This window comes from Chinchilla lanigera, unplaced genomic scaffold, assembly GCF_000276665.1.
Source record: "Chinchilla lanigera isolate Chin_1 unplaced genomic scaffold, ChiLan1.0 scaffold00002, whole genome shotgun sequence".
NCBI classification, from domain to species: Eukaryota; Metazoa; Chordata; class Mammalia; order Rodentia; family Chinchillidae; genus Chinchilla; species Chinchilla lanigera.
In genome coordinates, this window is record NW_004955403.1 from 11042970 (window position 1) to 11065017 (window position 22048).

General features: G+C 37.7%; 1 protein-coding gene across 4 annotated transcripts in view; it reads left to right on the forward strand.

The window, feature by feature from the left end:
* Positions 1–22048, forward strand: part of Calcrl (calcitonin receptor-like) — a 101742-nt gene that overhangs the window by 26217 nt on the left and 53477 nt on the right. Inside the window, exon 3 of one of the 4 annotated variants that reach the window (XM_013512405.1) lies at positions 9255–9351. The exons of the other annotated variants lie outside the window; for them this stretch is intronic. The gene's annotated coding sequence lies outside the window, so the exon portion shown is untranslated. The remainder of the gene's footprint in view (positions 1–9254; positions 9352–22048) is intronic. 4 annotated transcript variants of the gene reach the window in all.

Sequence of the window (22048 nt, forward strand, 5' to 3'; positions counted from 1 at the left end):
TTTCGGCTGGGAATCGCGGTGGTATGAGTCCGGCCCACACTCGGACCCAGGAGCGCTGCAGCTCCCGGAGAACTCGCTGCCTGGGTGCAAGGCGCAGGGGGCTCGAGCTGAAATGAATTCTAATAGTGCAATTGTATAGGAAAACCCACCCTAACACACACACACAACCGACACGTTGTTGCACTCAAATATTTTAATGCTGTTTCTCTTTTATTTACCATTATGCCTCCTAGGCCTTATGTAAACTTCCTTGTGAACAAAGTAATTATATTTTATGCAATATGTCAATTTAGACAAAATTGTTCCTCTTCCTGAAGTATGTGGATCCAAGTATGAATATAGTTGTTTCTTTCTTCCTCTTCTTTCTTTCTTTCCTTCCTTTTTTCTTTCCTTTTCTCCCTTTCTCCCTCTCTTCCTTTCTTCCCTCCTTCCTTCCTTCCTTTCTTTCTTCCTTCCTTCCTTCCTTCCTACTTTTCAATTTTTGTTTTTTGCTGTTGGTATTGAACTCAGTCTCACATGCTAACATGTACTCTACCAGAATTACACCCTTGCCTTCATTTAAACCATCAGAGTGACAAATCTGCCAGTTTTTAAGTTCCAGCCAGCCATTTCTACAATGCCCACCTTTACATATTTCTAAGATTTTCCATTTTTCTTTCTAGATCACTCCACCACCCACTGCACACTTATGAATGACTGATGCTTTCTGCCTGTTGCATTAATAAAGTCTTATTGATCTATTGAACATTATATCATTTATATTTCTGCTGGTTACTAAAAATAAATAAAAACAAGTTACCATTTATGGGTAAGAACATTTCTGCCTAAAGTCTTTGAGAAATGCCCTGGCCTATAAAGAAATAAAGGATGTAGCTTATCGAGAAAGCACTATCACTCACCGTACTTGTGCAGAAATTCCCGCTGTGGCTGAATGTTCTTTGCTCTCTCAGACCCCTGTAGATATCTCACAAAGGAAAACCCACAACAAACTTCGCAGCTTTTAATGTGCTCAATCTAAAAAGTTCTCGCCAGTGAGAAACAGACCTTGATTTTAAAGGAAAGTAGAACTGTGATTCAATAATGCCAATGAATGGTCCTACCAATCTGAAGATTCTAGTTCATGTTTTGCAGTAGGTATTTGGAAAGCTCTATTTCTTTGCAGTTGGAACATTTTTGTTCTATTATTATTAGTATTCAGTAATTTTGACTTTAAATGACTGATTTATCTGGAAAAACTGAATACTGAAACAGGGAAGAGTCTCTCATTTTGGATGTAAAGCCTCCCATGGTAGCTTGGGGTCCATCCTTTACTGGACACATGAGCTGACTGGGAGGCTTCTAAAGAGCTGATGATTAAGGTCATATTTTTATGAAGATTTAATAAAACTCTGACAGGAATTGCATTCTCTTAGATCAGAGGAAGGGGTAAAGTTGAGGGCCATTTTTCAACCAATTCTGCACAGAACTCTGCAGCTTCTGATAGCCTGAGAATTGAGGACATTGGGAGCATGAGAGGTAGTATCAGAAGAAAGTAGAGTGGTAGGAGTAAATCTCTTCACCTGGTTCTCAGGGTAGAAGACAGAGTAACCTTCAGTGGTTTCAAGAAACATTTGGAGGCCCTATGACCTATGGTGGATATTTGTGAATTATTGATAATGTGACTTGATATTCAGAGGCTGCTGGATCCACAAGGATAACTATGAAAGAATTTATTTAGATAAAAAGATAATTTGTAAGTAGTATAGAATTAAGAGTAGGTTTCAGTGCTTGAATTTAGGAAAATTTTAAGTAGATTACTTGGCCAATTTAAGATTTCTTATGTTTTAATGAGTCACCTGGAAAGAAGAAGGTATATGATGTCTCCTAATAAACATTTTTGGATGGGAAAAAGTGAATATAGCTTCTTTCACCTGGGGGGTTTTGCTGCTGATCTATGTCACCTTAAGTATCAATGTATTCCTGCCACAGATAGTTCTAGCAACTAAGAAAGGTACCCAGGGGGACTGGGGATACAGCTCAGTGACACAAGCACCTGCATGGCAAGTGCAAGGTCCTCAAGAGTTTGATTCCCGGTACCAAAGAAAAAAAGAAAAAAGCAACATGTACATATTTGTAAGGCAGCCAATACCCTATGGTGTGTTTAGAGGAAGTTCTCAAATGGCTAGAAACTCTTAGATGAATCTTTTTCCAAATCCATGTGCAGGTATTCAATATTTATTTATTTATTTTGGGTTTTTTCCGGTACCAGGAATTGAACTCACGACCTTGTGCTTGCCAGGCAGGCACTGTGCCGCTGAACTAAATCCCCAGCCCCGATTCAATATTTAAATGTTCTCATACACACAAAATAAGATCTTAGCCGTGTATTGCTACTGTATTAGTGCTTACATAATCCAAGAGATGAGAAATTTACTCTCACCTTTTGTTCTGAACACTTGCCTTCTTTTCTATTTCTACCCTCTCATATCCCACATATGTTCTTTAAAAACTCTTTGTTCTTTTCACTCAAGATGCCTTTCAAAGATATATGTGGCTAAAATGTAAATCCATATTATCATTGGTTGTAGATTCCCCATTAAGTTGTATGAAGTTCTAATGATTTCTTTTCTCCCCGGTAGTAGTTGGCAAGAATTTATAACTGGTTTCAATGTGTTCTTTCAATAGACTTTTTTTTAAAAGGAAATATAATGACACCTATTACCCTATTTGAGTTCTATCTTCAACTAGTCTTATTACTTTTACACTTTAAAATGTGATTAAAAATAAGAGATTTCTCCAACGCACACACTGTGAATATTATGTCACAATCTCTTCAAAAACCTCTGCTCTCTTTCAGAACTAGTCCACTACATGATTCTTTTAACTGAACTGATTCTTCATATGAAAAGCAGATGCTTCTGTCTTGCGTTCACTACCTGGAAAAAACATGACATTTAAAATACATGATTTGATTAACATTAATCCACTACATAAGATGATTTTACTGTTCTTATTCTGAGGACTTTCTTAGAAGCATCAGTTTTATTTTATAGACTGGAGCAGTTTCTAGCAGGACGTGGAATTGCATGTGACAGTAGCAACTGAAGGTTGAACGATTGTTAGGGTAAGTGGAGGTTAAGTCAGTGTGTGAGCCAGTTTCTGCTTCCAAAAATATTAGCATGGGACTTTAACAGTTATTAATCATAGCTTCTTAACACTAGTATATATAGGGCTGGGGATTTAGCTCAGCGGCGCAGTGCCTGCCTGGCAAGTGCAAGGTTGTGAGTCCAATTCCTGGTACCAGAAAAAACAACAACAACAAAAAAAAAAAAAACCAAAAAACTAGTATATCATATATATATATAAAAAAAGAAAAAGAATAATTAAAAAACTAGTATATATAATGACAATATTCTGCTCTTTATCTTCACTATGCCTTCAAGCAGGTATTATAGAACCTTTAGAAATGGATTATATTGCTATCAAATTAATCTAAGCAAAGCCTTCTTAACACTTCCCAATTTAACTTTGTATAACAGAAAATATTCAGTTAATATAAACTGTTCTTTTGCAAACTAAAATATATTTCTTTGTTCTCATTGTTGAGTAAATGAAACAGTTTATTCATTGATAAGGAAGTATGCAAAATGAGGTCATTTTAAAAATGCCATTTATAAAGAAAATAATATTTTTAAAGTTTCCCCCCAGTTAACACTTTGAAGTCCCCCTCTGAGAGCTGGCCCTATCCAATAATGTTCCTCGCTGAGGTGTGCCACCAGAATAAAACACTTCAGGCTGGAAACCTTAGAGATCTGAAACTTGTTTCCCCACAGTTCTGAGAGGGAAAGTCCAAGTTCAACTGACAGCTTCAGTCTCTCCTCATACCTCTCACACGTCCTTCCATGGGCCACCTGTGCTCATCACCCCGGAGGTCTCTTGCTTTGCACAAAGACATCAGTCACATTGGATTAGGGGCCCACACTTAAGCTTCATCTCACCTTATTTTTTTCTTTAAAGCTCTATCTGCAACAGTAGCCATACTGGTGGTTACAATTTAAAAATGAATTTTTTGTGGGGGACACGAGTTAGTCTGTAACACCAACAATTTCTGAGAAATTATTTTAAAGAAGATGGACTATCTTTAGAATATGAGCTAAACTGAGTAAGATGAAGGAAAGAACACATCTGTGAGCCTGAATCTGTTTTAATATGGAGGGGAATAGGCACTAGTGATTCAGCTTTACACAGCTTTCCAATCATTTTGCTCCCAGGTAAACTAAATAATTTAACTGATATTCCAGCCAGACACTTATTATGAACTGTCTTACATGTTAGAGGAGAATCTGAGGAAGATTAAGTGTAGATGTGTATGATATGCTTGGTTTTGTGAATTCTAATGAAGAATTTACAGGCTAATGAAAGCAACCAGAGAGTCAAAATTAATATGATACTATGTCATTAGCGGATGCAACTCATATTCAAGGAAAAAGATTTTATATTATCTTGTACATCCAGAAAAAAGGGGGGATGGATTTTATATGATTCTTAACTCTTCCTTTCAGAATTCCTTCTTTACGAAATTATGAGCCTTTTGAACCTTTTTTGGCTTTAAGTGCGTATTTTAATATTAGTGAGTAGAATAAATGTTGGAATTGGTGCAGAGAGTAATAATCAGGATTTTTTTAACTGAGCAGAATTCCAGGATTATCATGAATGCTTCCAAATTTTTGGAAAATGGCAATCAAGGGAGTAAGAGGTCAGAACAAAAGATTCTGTGAGCAGACTCTGAGAACCTGATGAATCAACGCAATTGCTGCAACATTTAAATCAGATAAACCAAACTGAGTCACGATGTGACCAAAGAGAAGTACTTTGATTACAGTGCAGATTGGCAACTATTAGAGTTTTTGGTTGTTAATTATTTTTAAAGGTAGTGTCTTACGCTGTTGCCCAGCTTGGCCTCAAACTTTCAAGTGCAAAGGGTCCTTTGGCCTCAGCCTTCTGAGCAGCTGGGACTGTAGGTACCCGTCACTATGCTGGCCAAGACACTAGGCAGTTGAAATGTAGGTGATATTTGTAAAGCAATGATTCAACACTGTGGAAATGGGAAAAACTGCAATACAGAATACATTTTAGTTTACAAATCATTGTATTACAAGTAACTGTAGGAACCCTGTCTTTTCAATAGAGATTTTATATAATACTACTTTGAATTTTATCACAAAACCTTGATGTAAATACATTCACGTCAAAATAAAAATGTCACCATAAGACAGAAAATTTGTAAAGAAAAGAAGCTGAGGCAGGAGGATCACAAATTCCATCTCAAGTTAGGGAAATCAACAATTAAATGAGACCCTATCTGAAAAGAGCAGGGGGTAGTTTGTGGGTACTAGGGATGTAGGTCTGTGGGAAGGTCCTGGTATGTACAAATAAAGACAAAAGAAAAGCTCAGTGGATCAATGCAAATTCCAAAATGCTACTTTTCTTTCTGACATGACCTCTTTCTTTTCATGGCTAAATAATGTCCCATATGCACATTTTATTTATTCATTTATCAGTTGACAGACACTTAGGTTGGTCCCATCTATTGAGCATTGGGAGTAGTGACGCAGTGAACATCTGAGTGCAGATGGCTGTCCAGCATACCTTTGGAGTTATGCCCAGTAGCTGGTCACATGGCAGTTATCTTTTTGGAGGAGACACTCCTTCCCATAATGGTTGTAATAATTTACATTTACACCAACAGTACACGAGTTTATTTTTCATCACACTATCACCAACACTTAATATTGCTCCTCTTTTCTTCAGAAAAGATGAACCTAGACTTCACTAAGCTACATCCTCAGTTGTTGTTCTTTTTTCTTTGTTTGGAGATAGAGTCTTGCTAAGTCACTAAGCTGCTCAGGTTAAGATAAAAAATGTGACAAATCTCCTTGCCTTAGCCTCCCTCCCAGAGTTCTAAGACTACAAGCATGTACCACCAAGCCACGTACATCATCACCATTGTAACAAGTATGAGGTGATACCTCATTGAGGACTGGAGTTAGGGAGATGTTGACTGATGGATACAAAATTACAGTTGGATAAAAGGAGTAAGGTGGAATATCTGTTGTACACTGTGATGAGTACAGTCAATGGCAACATATTTTATAGACAGATCAACCCTTAATATTTATAAGACATCATGCTTAAAAACTCCCTCATGGCTGAAGGTCAAGTTAGTGTCAACTACCCTACTGCCACAGACAGCAACAGATGTTGCAACAACTTACAAAATAGATTCTATATGAACTACTCTTCAGACCTATATTGCTCCCCTAATTCTGTCCAAAGATTCATTTCTCCTTTCTTTGTGTCTCCATATTTCTCAAGCATGGCACTTTGCTATTTCTTTGTTTGCCAGTCACAACCTGTCACTAAATCTGCTTCCCTATAGACACATTCTGTGAATCAGCTTTGGAATCCCTCATTGTTCTCTGGGGTTCCATCAGAATTTTTTTCTGATGTGAAAAGTTCAAAGTCAGGCATGTAAACACAGCTTCTAGCCAGTGTCTCAACATTTAGGAAGCATTTAACTAGACTTACTCCAATCTAGTATAAAATTGTCTCCCATCCTACATTCCATATCCCACCTCCTGCTATGTTCAAAATTTGACCTATAGAACACAGAGAGTTTTATTTCTTCACTCTTTGCAAATGGAACTTGACTGGTGGGAATAACATTTAATCAGAGAGATTATTGTGACAGCACTAAATCCACTCATAACCAATCAGTCAATCAATCAATAAAAAAAAAAACAACTTGCATTTCATGTTCCTGGGAAACTAAATTCATGGATGAATAGAAGGAATGTGTGAAATGAGAGAGTGCCTTATAAGGTGCCAGTCAGATAACATGTTAATACAATCTACACAAACATATTTTGATTTTAGGAATTATTTATTCTATACTGAAAAAAAGGAATGATTTTTTTAGTCTCTTGCAGAGTTGGCTGCTATTGGTGGCCCCTCGTAATGCAAAGCAGACTTTAAATTAATACATTTTGATACAGCAGCTACCTACACAGAGATGTGAGCTGTGGGTTTAAAAGTGACCATGTATTATTCAAAGTTATCTTCATACTGCCATCAAAATGGGATGGAATATGTTGGCCAATAGGGAGTCAGAAACCTCCTTTAATATAAATACGATTATTCACCTCTTAGGCCACTTCAGTTGAAAAACTTTCTCATTCTCAAAATGTGGTTAGAAAAAGACTTTCCTCCCATAAGCAAAATTTGTATATAAATAAAATATGTGTTACCCTACACTCCAAGTTTAGATGTAATGCTTTTAATTCCTACTGCTGGGTGAGAACAATTAATGCTGCCTAATATCAATTTGCATCATAGTGATGTTTTTTAAGTATTACTATATATCAGAAAATGTTCTTACCTCTCTATTACTAGTTTTCCATGTAGAAGACACACTGATACTACATAGGATATACTAACAATACTCCCAATTTGTCTATGCAGATGTTGAGTTTACAGAAATAAAACAATGTGCCCAAGTTATAAAGATATAGTATCATTTTATCTTGCTTGACCACTTGGTTTCCCATGGAAGTATGGGAGAAGTTCCACTCTCTGGTGACCTCATTTTCAGTGCACTGTGTATTGGTTCACTCCTGTCTTGTGGGGTCAAACAACGTCCCTGCTCAGGCAGTTGGTGAACTCACCCAAGTTTTAGGACCCATAGAACAGCTCCACTCATGACTTGGGTCTTTGTTGACCTTGGAGGGTGAAGGCCAAAATATTGGCTGTGCTCTTTGCCCAGTTGTCAAGCTCTGGTCTCCAAATCTCAGTTGTTGAACACTCAGAAGATCAGTACTTCAGTGGGAGCAATAGGTTGAATGTTATGATCTTATCTAAGCATCAAGCGCCTTGAAATATATAATATAACCAAGGAGCTATTGTTTCTTTACCAGTCGTGGTTGTTTTAGAAATTGCATCCCTGCGAATGTTAACAGATAACAATTATAAAGTTTTACAGATAAAAATCAAAATCAAAAGAGATATAACATTTTATTTTTATTTATTTATTTATTTATTTTTTGGTACTGGGAATCAAACTCAAGACTTTGCACATGCCAGGCAGGCACTGTGCCACTAAGTTATATCCCCAGTCCTTTTTAAAATTTTTTTCTTTTTTTTTTTTTTTTTTGTCTTTTTGAGACAAGGTCTCACTATGGAGTTCAGGCTGGCCTTGAACTCACTTTGTAGCCCAGGCTGGTCTCAAACTTGCAATGATCCTCCTGCCTCAGTCTCCCAAATGCTGGGATTACAGGTGTGAGCCACCACACCCTGCAAGATATAATATTTTAGCATAACAATCATGATGACATTATTATACTAGAACCATTAAGTTTTGTTATTATCTCTGAAACACATTTAAATTTTCTTTCCCTTTCTTTTGGTATTTAACTCAGGAACTTGTGCTTGCCAGGCAGGTGTTTTTCATCTTAGTGTACACTAACTTTTTATCTTTATCTATCATCTTTATCTAATTACAAGACAGTAAATGATATACAGAAACTTGTATCTAAATTTGTTGTCTCTCTATAGTGTCATTTAAGAAGAAGGTACTTGTCTATAAATGTACATCATAGGTTTTTATGGAACCTTTAATTTTTAGAGTGACATTGCTTGGACTGCATAGTGTTTATCTTTAACTGTTATAAAATAATTACATAATAATCACATAAACATAAGCATGAAAAAATATTCTCATCATTTGACTGGCTGTATCATGCTGGACTGACATGCGCATTTCATCCTAAGTAGCTGAAATACATGAAAGAAAAAGCCAGACACCTGAGCCAAAAGTTTATTCACCATGGATCACCAGTGTGTTGAGAAGTTTTTCAGTTTTGTATCTTTGAAGACCTGCACACTTGGAAGACACAAATATATCATTTAATGTACCGTGATTAACTATAATTGGTGTCACAGCTGTGGTAGTTAACAAATTGTGTCAACTTGAGTAAGAAACCCCTAACTAAATTGAATCAGCACAGTTCTGGGTGTGGCAGAGGGGATCTACTGAAGGCAGAAGATCCACCTTAAGGAGGCTTGTCATCTGGATGGTATGAAAGGGAAACAAAGAAGGAAGAGTCACTTGTGTTTCTTTAGAGGAACTCCAGGCTTCACCTTCACCTTGCACATCAGCTCCTCACTTCCAAGGCGAACTCTTCAGCCTCCAGCCCAGACCTTTTAACTTTGCACTACAGATCCTTCAGCATCCTGAGCTCACACAGGACACTACAGTGAACTCCAGGCCTTCGACTGGATTGCGCTCTTCCACACCTGACCCTGTGGACAGCCACTGTGAGTCAATCTTGTAAATCCTTATATACTTCTCCTATCTTGCATTAAACCTGTTCTCTAGTGAGTACTGACCGAATCAACAGCTATATAGAGATCTTTACATGTACTTAGTTTGGACTCTTAGGATAAATTTTAGACTCCTTTAACAGGTTTTATATGATATAACCATATTGACAAGAATTAAAGACATCTTTACAGCTCTGATAAGTTTAGGAAATAGTGTTAATGAAAACAAATAGACTGATCATCCAACATACATGTGTATTACTTTATATAATAACAAGAATGCTTGTTAAATCACTGCCAATAGATGTAGATCAAGTTTGAATGTCTAGACCATATTTAAAGAGATGTAAAATTTTGATCATTCTGCATGTTTAAGGTCTAAACATATATCATATAAAAAGAACACATATTATTAACTTTATATGTATTAAACTTACATAGTCTTAACTCTATAACCTTTACTTTAAAGCTTAGATTCACAGCATAGCTTGTTTTGAGATGTATACATACATATATGCCTAATTATATGTTGTCATAAACTAAGATACTAGTTGTTTATTTAACTACTCATGAACTGATTACTGAAAACATTTTATAAGTTAACATTTAAATACTCTTTAACTCTTAAAGCTCACTTTTTTAGTAACCAAAAGCCTAATGATGAGAACACAAGAAACTATTTTAGTAAAATATTGAACCTTTGCTTTTAAATGTAGTTTTGTAAGTTTAACCAAAAACATCTAAATATTTTAAGAAAACCATATTGTCTTAGACATACAAAACTTAACCTTTTAATTATAGCCAAAATAATTATGCTAGATAATTCATCATAACAGTTAATATTCCTTAAAGTTTTATATACATGTAACTTTGAAGTGTTTTATATATATATATATATATATAAATATATATATATATATATATTACCTTTCACCATGGGAAATTCTTAAATTATGGTACATGGACAATAATAGACATTGCATTTATAATACTGATTTTTTATATTATCTTAGTTATCTAATAATCTGGATGGAAATATGTTACCAACTTTAAAGACACTTTTACACTCACCAAGTGACTTAAATTAGCCTACTATTATGTTATATGAATCACAAGCATTTGAGATAGTGTCTTGAGTGTTTATCTAAAAGCCAACTTAAGTAGAACTTTTGGGGTATATTGTATACTTAGCAGTTAACACACAGAAACATATATATGAACTTAAATCGTATGTAACCTTTATGTCATCAAACTGTAAGGCCTGCCAGCACTCTAGTCTGCCCTGCTGCAGATGTCTTTCTATGACAGTTTCTTCTCATGTTGAAAAGAAACAAGGGGAGAAAAGGCATCCCTCTTCTTCTGTAGCCAATCTAAGGTATCCCTTAGAGGTAACCCCATCCACTGCCAACAGAGGCAAACTGGACATGCAAGGAAGTGGCCAGAACTGGGTTTATCCACTGTGATCATGTGACTCCTTCCTGTGATGCTGTGACCCTTCGGCCATACTTAGGCATAGGCTTTTAAAAACTGGTGGCCTGGCAACATGTCTCAGAGAGAATCCACTGCAAGAGAGAGGCAGGGCTTTGGGGTCTGGGGGTTGTGGCTACCTCATATATGCAGTATTTAAACCCATAAGGGGCCCTAGGATTTTTTTTGCTACCAGTGAACTCATCTCTGTTGTAAAACCAGTCTACCTCGAGGAGTGGCATTCTTGAGGGAAAAGGGAAGTGAAAGGAGTTAACTTCCAGTCTTGCCTAAGGGCTGAAAGGCTGAACTATTCAGACTGAAACATTCACATTTATTCTCTGAGAGCTTGAAGATGAAATCTAGACCAGTTTTTAAGAATATGGCCCAGAGACAAGTGAAGGTCAGTTTCACTCTAGTAGAGTTGCAGGGAAGGGGAAACTCACGATTCTGGAAACTTCCTGGAATTTAGTTGCCACAAAGAAGAGAACTGCTTTGGAGCTTGAGAACTGAACCCTAACCATCTCAAGGGCAGAAAGATGATCAAGACCAGAAGCTTTCCCAGGGTGGGCCTCCAGCCTTCACCAAAACCTGCCCCCAAACACAAAAGCTATGACTGGCTCCAACCACACTACCCAGCAGAAAACCAACAAAACCAACAGAGTTCCTGAACAACTTTTTAACATTCTGAGAGAGAGCAAGAGGGAGAGAAAGAAAATCAGAGGAGATGCTCCTTTAAACTACATTGTTCTGGGCTCATATATGTGTGTGTGTTTGGAAGTAGCTGTGTCACATGATCACAGTGTCATCCAAGATTGGTTTCTTCCACTTTGTGTCACATGATCACAGTGTCATCCAAGATTGGTTTCTTCCACTTTGTGTCTCAGGATCAGGATCTCGATATTGCCAGTCACACGAGAAACCCCAGTCCATGCACTGGTTTGTCCCAAACCCTCATATATGCCTTCCTGGATGACCAGGAATTCTGATTCCTTTCTAACATAGGGATTGGGCTTATCTAGTCTGTTACAGAATGCCTACCTTCAGTACCTTTATTGATGAGCACTCATTTTCTAGGGGGTCAGAGGCTTCCAAATATGGAAAGGGGAAAAAATGATTTTCAGGATTGCAGAGAGAAGTACATGACCACTTCGTGACATGCGTCCCTGACAGAGGTGAACTTTTAAAACCTGTCCTATACCTTCTGGTTCAATCTTCAGACACACCTGCACAATCTGTCAGCAAAAAACCATTCTAAAAGCTGTCTGCAATAGACCCATCTTGTAGCAACCAAACACGTCAAGTAAAGGCACAAAGCCCTTTTTCCCAAAATAAAACTGTTGCTTCACAGAAACTCAAATCACAGGCATGAGCGCTCTCAACTTTTAACATGGCACAAGCAACCAACAAAAGGCATAAGCAAGCCATGAACAGCAGATGACGATTTTTGATTACCTAAATGAATCACACTCCAGAAATCACTCTAAGTATTTAGGGGTGCCATGAAACAAAAACAAATGCCTAGCTCCTTCCAACTATCTTGATGAGGCCTCCAAAACGATGTAGGAGAAACATAACTTCCAGCCAGGTAGCTGCCAAACGTGCCAAGTTTGTGGTCTCACAACATCAAGGAAAGAAGCTGAGAACCAGCAGAAGAAGTTGGGAGAGTTTTGTGGGAAATAAGGAGAGAAGAATAGCTCCTGGATTTCCAGGAGGCAAATGCGGTGTCCAATGAAGCCCTTTGTCAGGAGTAATTTATACAGCAAAGTCACAATGTGGGTACAAGGTGGGTCAAATGGCTATCAACCTGTAGGTTACAAGTTTAGTTTCTTAGCTAATATTGATCTAATAAGGAGATGAGTCACATAGCAGGGATACATGGAAAGAATGAAGGCATTTTTGGGAAGGGAGGGTCCAGACGCCGTGCTCATCCACACGTGTACCTGATGCCTATCTGAACTTATTGGACCAGGTAGTGCTAATTATAGGATAATTCCAAATTGCTGTTTATCCCTTAGGCAAGCATGCAGGCCTGGCCATTGCATCTTTATCTGGAGGCCTGGTCTTCTTCAGGTGCGCCTCCAGCCACAATTCCGTTGTCTTTATTTTTGTGCTGACTTCCTTGAGAGCCCTTCCTTGAAAGGGTTAGAAATAGAGGGATCGTGAGTCAGACAGCACTCTTAAGATTGTGTCCCTGCTCTCAAGCCCCTTTGATACGCCTCCAAGCCTACTGTGAGGTCTTTGTGATTCCGGCCCCCTCAAAAGGAAAATCATCTGCCCTCCACAAAGACTTTGGGTTTCAAGAGTTAACACCTGCTAAAGCTATCATTACTAATGAAAATTGGAAATGCAACAATGTCGCTGGAAACCAGGAAAAACTTAGCGTTATATCTCACACAGACTGGAACTCAATCCTGATCCAGGACAGTGTCACCCAGGTTGTGACCTGTGACTGCCTCCCCTTTTTCTGAGTCTTTGTTTCTAGATGCAATGATTCTTTCTGTCCACTCAAGGTATTGCAATCTACCACAGTCCTCACTTTGTATCTTATTCTACTTCTTCCTTCCCTGGTCATCAGCACGCCTCATGATATTTAACTGCCCTCTTTCTATAGCCTGTATCCTATGCTTTGGCACTGATTTCACATCTAAACTTTCCTCTTGGTGTCCTTTCCATTACACCATCCACCATTACATAATTAATTCTCTCCCAATTGAAATTTACAAGATTTTTAATTCAGTCAACCCTTCTTTTTCATACTAGATTGTGTCATGAGTCATTTGCTACATTACAGATGATGCTCTTGGATAAAACCTCCTTGCCTGGCCAAAACCAGAGGAGTGGATTAGGCCAGTTCACCCGAAAACTACAAGTGTGGCAGACACTGTTATCAACATGGTTGAAATGCTCACGTATGGGAATCATTTTAATAGAATTCATAGGAATGAGTTTTTTTGTTTTGGTTTTGTTTTATTTAGTTTGCAGTCCTGAGGATCAAACCCAAAGCCTTGCAAAACTCTACCACTGAGCTACCATGCCAGCCTTTATACTAGTGTCCTCTATAAAGTGATCTATAAAAATGGCATAATGCTTAATGCCTGTAGTTTTTGTCGGTATTTATCTCAATAGGTTTAAGACTACCTGAACCAACTTTTTTTTGTTTATGTGTTTTTAACACATTACCTTTGGCACTTCTAAGGATATCTGAAAACTAGAAGTGAAAAGAGCTATTTCAAAAATAAAAAGTAGCAGTTTAGAAAGTAAAAGAGATTGTTAAAAGCTGCTATCCATAATGAACTTGATTATCTTTTCAGGCCATCTATTCTTTCATCACACACTAGAAAATGTAACAAAATATTTTTCAGGTGTTTTCTGTCTAAGAATTTGCAGTGTGATGCACCAGAAAAATATATTTAAAGGACATTAAATCTTGTGATCCCTTCCAATCACACACACACACACACACACACACACACCCTTAGAACCTTTGAGAGTACTTTCATCCCACAGTGCAAAGACCAAGACTAACAGGGTCCATGCGGACCTCTGTCCCAAGCCCATGGTGTGTCCATGGTCTGACCCAATACTCACTTCTTACTCACCCTTAAAATCCACGCCCTGTGAGCTGGGGAACTGATCTCCATGGCACAACCAGCAAACTTTACCTTAGCTCAAACCAGATTCTTGCTTGTGCAGAAATGCTGCTCGGTTTATACAGTCTATCTGTTCTTCCAGCATCTGTCTTTCAAACCTTTGGAACATTCCGTAAGTCACCACGACCCCTTACTTCTTCCTTCCCTCTCAACAGCCACTGTTGCAAAAGAAAATAGGAAAATAAAGGACACAGCTCTCACCTTCATATTACCACAATTATAAGCTTATCGTCACTAGCTCTTTTCCTTCCTTTTTAACTTTTAGAATAAGGTAAGTATCCCTTACTTTTCTAAAGCAGATTGCCAGTGCTGCTTCATGCCCTGAGTTCTTTAAGGCTGGGTGGATTTTAATATTCCTGATGTCTTTTATATATTCAAACTTTTTCACTCAACTGGATCCCCATTAATATTTCAAAACATTGAACTTAGCCTCATCTAAAAATAAAATTCTGTCTCCACAGTTTCAACTACACCCACCACTAAAACCTCTTCTCTTTTTAAAAAGCCAAACTTCTCCAAGCTAGTCTTCACTTTTGTTGTTTTCCTCCCTCACCTCTAACCCAACTCCATTTAAATTTTGCTTCCTGCACTAATCCACATCTCAGCCCATCACTGGAAGCATACATTTGCAGATGTCCTAAGACAAAGGGCAAAGTCCTTAACAAGTTAACAACTGCCAGGGTAGTGTATTCTCCAGGTCTCTCCCTACTTCCACAGCTGATCTCCCGCTGCTCTGTCCCTGAAATTCTGCCCTGGGTTCCTTTTTATTTTTAATTAATTAAGTTTGTTGGTATATTTTAAATATACATAATGATTACATTCATCTTAGGGACTTTGTCTGTATTCCTCTCTGTCAGCCCCCACCCCAGCCTAGACACTGAAGACCCACACTACAAATACCAAGTAGAATGCCACTTCCTCCAAGGAATCATCCTTTACCCTCCCAGTTAGGTCATCACCTTTCTGCATAACCATTGTCTTCATTTGTAATGTTAAATCTGTATGACTATTTGATTAACATCTCTTTCCCCTGTTATGATTTGTAAGAACATTTATTCAGTCTTTTATTCATCATTATTTAATTCACAATTAGATTAGTGTTAGGCATAAAGAAATGACTCAATAAACTTTTCTTAAATGTGTAAACAAATTAAACTCTCCCAGAGTACAGAGAATTATCCAATAATTTGTAAATTGTGTTTTGAGCATGTCTCTTCGGTATATACAACTGTTACACTCAGTTTACATGACCACAAAATCAAATATATGCTACTAAGACTCTTTTGCTTAAAGTTATTTAAATCTCATATTTGAAGAAAAAAAATGAGAATATGTGTATTTTCTGACATATACTTAAATCCCAGTGAACATCTCCTTTATTGCTCCAGAAAGAAAATCTTATCCTCTAGTAGCATTATTCCCTGAATGAAAACAAATAAGTTTGAAAAGCTGACCCAGTAGAGGGAGAAAAAGAGACTTGATGTCCTAAACACTTTCCCAGGGAGAGCAGGGCCATTATCCATCATTATTTGATAAACAGAGTCAATTAAAGACATTCACATGGAAAACATTGCTTTACAAAACTCTCACAGGGACTCTAACAGTCTTAGGAAAAAGGCAGAGAGGAGACAGGAGGAGCGACTTCAAAACTTTCACCAAGATGCAGTTGCAAACATCGAATGGGCTCTGAATTAATTTATTTGTACTCCCTATAAAATGTGATTGCCATTATTTTTAGAAAAAAATCAAATACTATACTTCTATAAAACAATATTTTAATTTCTGGGAAACATGAAGAGAGAATCATTAAAATGATTAAAAAATATTTTTACGTCTTCATTTCCTTAGTGTAGTTATTTACTTATCACAGGAATAAAATTGCCTCATTCTTCTACACAGAGATTAAATTATTTGATTTCTTTTGTAAAATTTTGCTGGTTGCTTCTCTGAGATGTGAGAATTTGTATATGAATTACAGTAAAATCCCAGGCCGTGCTGATTAGCCCAAGAGTAAAGATAAACTGGCAACTGAGGTGTTTTTGTTTTTCATTTTTATTTGTTTGTTTTTAAATCCAGTCTGGAAAGAACAGCAGGTTTTAGTATAAGGTTATAGTGAGCTAATTTATTCATTTCAGTAATGGATATTTGAACTTCTAAGTCATTCTAACTTTCTAGATGAAAGATATTCAGTGCAAAATACAGCTGGGGGCTGCTGTGGGGTAGCTCACTGGTAGACTCCTTACCTAGCATAGACAAAACTGTGGGTTAAATACTTAGCGCTGCAAATATTATTACTATTATTATTATTGTACTTTTTCATATTAAACAAATTTCGTTTTATTCTTAGATTCTCTATTTTAATGTTTTAAATACTATAATGTATAAAATACACTGTCTCACTTTTTTAGACTGTTGTTTTATTCTCTTATGAATTAAGGTATTGGGGAGAAAAAAACAAATCTCACTCAAGCTAAAGAAACAAATCAAGAAGGACAAAACCAATCAAAGCTTTGTAAATAAGGGGAAGAGGGATTGAAGGGAGGGGAGGGGATTGGGGAAAAAGACAGAAAAATTAGGATATATCATATATAGGTAGAAATTCCCTGTGATGAATGCAATAATTATGTATATCTAAATTATAGCAATAAACTTAATAAAAAAGCCAAAACAAAATATAATATATATGTGTATATAATCTTCCAAACTGTCATATTTTGTTGCATTAATAATCTGAAGTAAATTGATGGGGACACTTTTATTGTTTTAGCTTAGATTTCCACACTTAATGCATTTGCTTTAATATTTATGCCTTGGGTATAATAACAACCTATTTCCCCACAGAATAATGGAATTAAAGAAGAAATATGCACTGAGTCTAGTGTAGTATCCTTATTTGTACAAACTGAATAATAAAAAAAGAACCAGAGGCCTCCATAGTTTTGGTCAGAAACTCTTGCCTGGGGGCTGGGGATTTAGCTCAGCGGCAGAGCGCCTGCCTGGCAAGCGCAAGGTCATGAGTTCGGTTCCCGGCACCAGAGAAAAACCAAAAACCAAAAAAAAAAAAAAAAACCAAAAAAAAAAAGAAGCTCTTGCCTGATTAACAGGAGCTGAAATAGCACACGGAGGTGGCAACCTTAGGAAACTATAATGTACCACCCGAAGTCTTTGAACCACACCTGTTGTTGTTGATATTACGAGATTCCATTCTGTCTCCCATGTAATCCCCAGGTTTAGTTAAAATTAGAACCTGGATTTATACACATTCAGCCTAATATCACTTGAATTTTTAAAATGCAGCATGTTACTTAAATACATGCCTATTGCTAAAGAAAGCTTTAATGTCAAAGTTTTGTATATTTTTACTTAAATGTATCTCAAGCCTTACCTTAGGTCCAAAGATTTTTTTGCTCTTTTATTTGTAAGAGTTACTTTTAGTCTCACATACGAAAGTCCACGTTAACACAAATATCTCAGATTAACAGGCGAAACCTTACTAGAGAAATTGTGAATGTGCTCTACTGATGAATGAAAAGAAATATTTTTTTAAAGGTTTATAATCTTCCCACTTTGATTCCTATGTTACTATCACCTAATTTCTTAACGTTCTTCACAATTATGAGAAAACACTCCCTCTGACAAACGTTTAAGAGCTTCTTTTTTACAAGTAAACAAAGAAAACCATCCTAACTAGTCTCTGCTGCCCTTAGATATGAAAGAATTTTGAAATGACTGGTCTTTGTAAAGCACTGAAATAATATGAACTGGGATGATTATGGGCACATATTTTGTACAAGGATGATGATTTCATTTATTTATCATTTAATAGCAGTAAAGTTTAATGCATATTAGACATTGCCTTGGAGACCCAATGGTTATTAGTAAGTCTATGTCTGAAAAGGCCCTAAAAAGATAACAGTTTAAAAGAAAAAGCCCTCTCATTTTCTGGTGTAATCAAGTGCTGTCAGAGCGAGCATTAAAAGGATGCCCTGAACTACCTGTGCTGTAGGTGGAACATGGAGGGAAAGGAAAGAAACAAGTCCTTTGAATAAAGTTCCGTGGACTGAGACCACCACGTTAAGCCCTAAAAAGTCACTCAGTAATTGGATCCTTTACAAAGTTTTGTTAGCATTATTATATGAAGTAATTTATTTTGTCTTTTTGAGACAGGGTCTCGCTATGCAGTTCAGGCTGGCCTTGAGCTCACTTTGTAGCCCAGGCTGGTCTCAAACTCGCAACGATCCTCCTGCCTTAGCCTCCCTAGTGCTGGGATTACAGGTGTGCACCACCAGGCCTGGAGACATACTGTTATTTTTTCCAAAATTTTGCTTTTTATATTTCTGACTAGAATATTTTCCCATTGCGTAGTTAATTTATCTGTCTAATGATGCTGAGTCCACCACTGCTTCTTGCTCTGTCTTTGCTCCTCCTCCTCCGACCTCTCCTCCCTCTTGCCTTCCCTCTTTCTCACATACACAAACACAAACATGCATCGCACCACAAATGCAAACAAACCACATGTTTTTTCAAACATTCTTTGGTCTTCTAAGTATCAACCACTGCACTGCAAGCAGTGTTTAGTCTAAAGATCGCAGATAAAAATAAATAAATAAATAAATAAAGGTCAGGTTGCAGATATTTTCTCCTTCCTTTGTATTCGCCTCTTCCTCTTCTTCACTGGACCTCCACATCTGGCAGAATTGCAGTCCCCCCAAGATTTTTCTTGCTGAAGCTTTTTTCACAGAAAATTTCATTTCAAATGTGAATTGCATATTCGGTACAACTTTGCTCCTTAAGGGATTTACTCCTAATTTTCATTTTAAATTTAATGTTATCCCACCTTACTTTGTTTTGAGACAGGACCTTGCTGTGTAGTCCAGGCTAGCCTCAAACTTGTCATCCTCCTGCCTCAGCCTGCCAAGTGCTAAAGTTTCAGGTGTGTATCACCACACACTTCTACTTGTAATTTGTGAAAGTTTTCTTATAGATAATTTTCATAAAATGGTGAGCAATGTGTCAACATACATGAGCTATTCTAGGATAAGAGATTATTTGAATTATTCTTAAAGTTAAATCACTGGGGGGGCTGGGGGTTTAGTTCAGCGGCAAAAGCGCCTGCCTGGCACGCGCAAGGTCGTGAGTTCGGTTCCCAGAACCGGAAAAAAACAAAAAAAAAAAAAAAAAAAAAAAATCACTTGGGATCATTAACGTTTGTTTTCACACATCAAAGTTGTTTTGTTTTGTTTTGTTTTGTTTTGTTTTGTTTTGTTTTGTTTTTCCTGCTCTGGATGGTGGTGTGGTGGTCTGGTGTCAAGTTTTGAGCAGATAGACCATGCATGAGGTGATAAGCCATCTGTTTCACAGCTCCATATTGGTGCTATTTTTATAATAACATGCACAATATTAGATGAGATAATGTGATTAAAGCATTTGCAGACCCGAACACACACACCACCTACAGACACAAACAGACCTTACCCAGTGCAAATTGGAGCAATGAGCATTGGCATCCTAAGCATATTTCAAAGACTATTCCAGTTCTCACATACTCAGGAGCACCAAACACCCAAACCATTCTCCAAACTCCCAAGCTCTCTATGCTGAGGAGAACTCCTCCAGGGTCCCTCTGTCCCTGTGTTAGAGCCCTCTGCAGCAATTTATCTCTAGTAGCCTTCTGCCATGTGCAAGTAATATTCTTGACACCTTCTGTCTAACAGGCTTTCATCTTCATGCAGAATTAATTAGGTAAATAGAAACTAAAGCTGATGATGTCCTTGCAGAAAGAAGTCTTCTTAGTCTGAGTCTGTGACAAAGCACAAAAGACTTCCATAACACTGTCCTCAGGATGATCAGGGAAGATGAGATGAGACAGACTTGAGTGCTGGTGTTTATTACTCATCTTAGAAGAGAGAGCTGCCGTACATATTTATACAAAGCAATGTTTCTTAGATAAGAAAACAGGTTATTTTAAAGCTTTTTGTCATTATTGTTTTCGGGCTGGGCAGTACCAGGAATCGAACTCAGGTTGTCATGCTTGCCAGGCATGGCCTGCACCACTGAGCTAAATCCCCAGCCCCACAGCAAGTGATTTCATAGTGGGCATCCTCACTCACCCGGAAGATGTTAAATCCCAGCACCTTCAGTCGCCCACAGAGTCTTCTGTACAGACAGCGGGGAGAGTTGGCACTGGTAAATACTCATGTCCCATTTTACTCAAAATCACAGTTCTCGTAACCAGGGCCAATCTCCCCTTTCTGCTGATGGGAGAAATCACTACTCGCTGGCTGGTTATCACTTTCCAACATTGCCATAGATGATGGTGGGTTATCACATTTAACCTCAGAAGCACACATCGTCCACATCGTAGAGCTGCAGAACCCAGCTGAAGCATACAGAGCTGGTTGCTGCCTAGATCCCAGTCAATAAGACACCACAGCTATTCTCCAAAACCAGGGCCTGCCTGTGGGAAACCTGTGCTCTCTGCCTTGCATCTCATTTCCTACTCTTTTCCTGTCTTTTGTCTTCCTAATTCAAGTCCCCCACTGCTATGTTCTTATTGTTATCTGCTGCCACAAGTGGCACACTGTTCAGGTCATCACATCAGCTCCTCATCCAGAAAGCCTCACGGGAGCGTTCCAGGCAAAGGCTCCACCGAAGGACCTAGAAGATGGTGTTTCTCTTTTGCTAAGTTTCCTCTGGCTTCAAGAACGTCATTGTTTGGGTAGTTCAGAGAGTTTTGCTGGGGAAGCTCTTTACTGGAGAGAGGCACAGTGCTGCAAAGTATATTGCAGTGTGAGAAACAGATCTCATGGCAAGGCTGGGAGTTCGTTTCAAATGACAAAGATAGGCCTCAGGGTCTGGTTATGGTCCTATATAGGTTTTAGGAACAGAAGGAGACAGGAAGCAAGAAAGCAAGAAAACAAAGATAGAGAGAGAGAGAGAGGAAGGAAGGAAGGAAGGAAGGAAGGAAGGAAGGAAGGAAGGAAAAAAGAAAGAGAGGAAGGAAGGAAGGAAAAAAGAGAGGAAGGAAGGAAGGGACAAAAGAGAAAGAAAAGAAGGAAAAGGGGAAAGGAAAGAAAGGAGAAACAAATAAATACTAGGTATTTATAACACCATTCCAAGTTATTAGTTAATTACTTAAACTTGTTTCATTTTACTTTTTTATTTTAAAATGAATAAAAAAATAACAAAATAACAACAACATAGACCAAAATTTTAAAAAAAGCAAAACAATAAAAATGATACGGGGTTTCAAAACAGAATGATAGGAATTAACACTGGTTGTTACTTTGCACATTGTTATCTTCAAAGAAGTTGCTCAGATTGCCAGATGTAAGAACGCAAGGTTGATCAAACCAATTTATTTTGGGGCTGGATATACAGCTCAGCGGCACAAAGGGTCAGATTGGGCTGCAGCTCTCTGTCCCCTTCATGGCCGGGATGACCTGCAGAGCATAATTTAATTTGCTCTGTTAGAGCATTAGTATTTGGTTATAAACTCTCATAAAAAGTTTTATTTTCTGTCATGATTGTTTTCTCTTAGGAAAGTATTTCTATTTTGGTGGCAAATACTCACG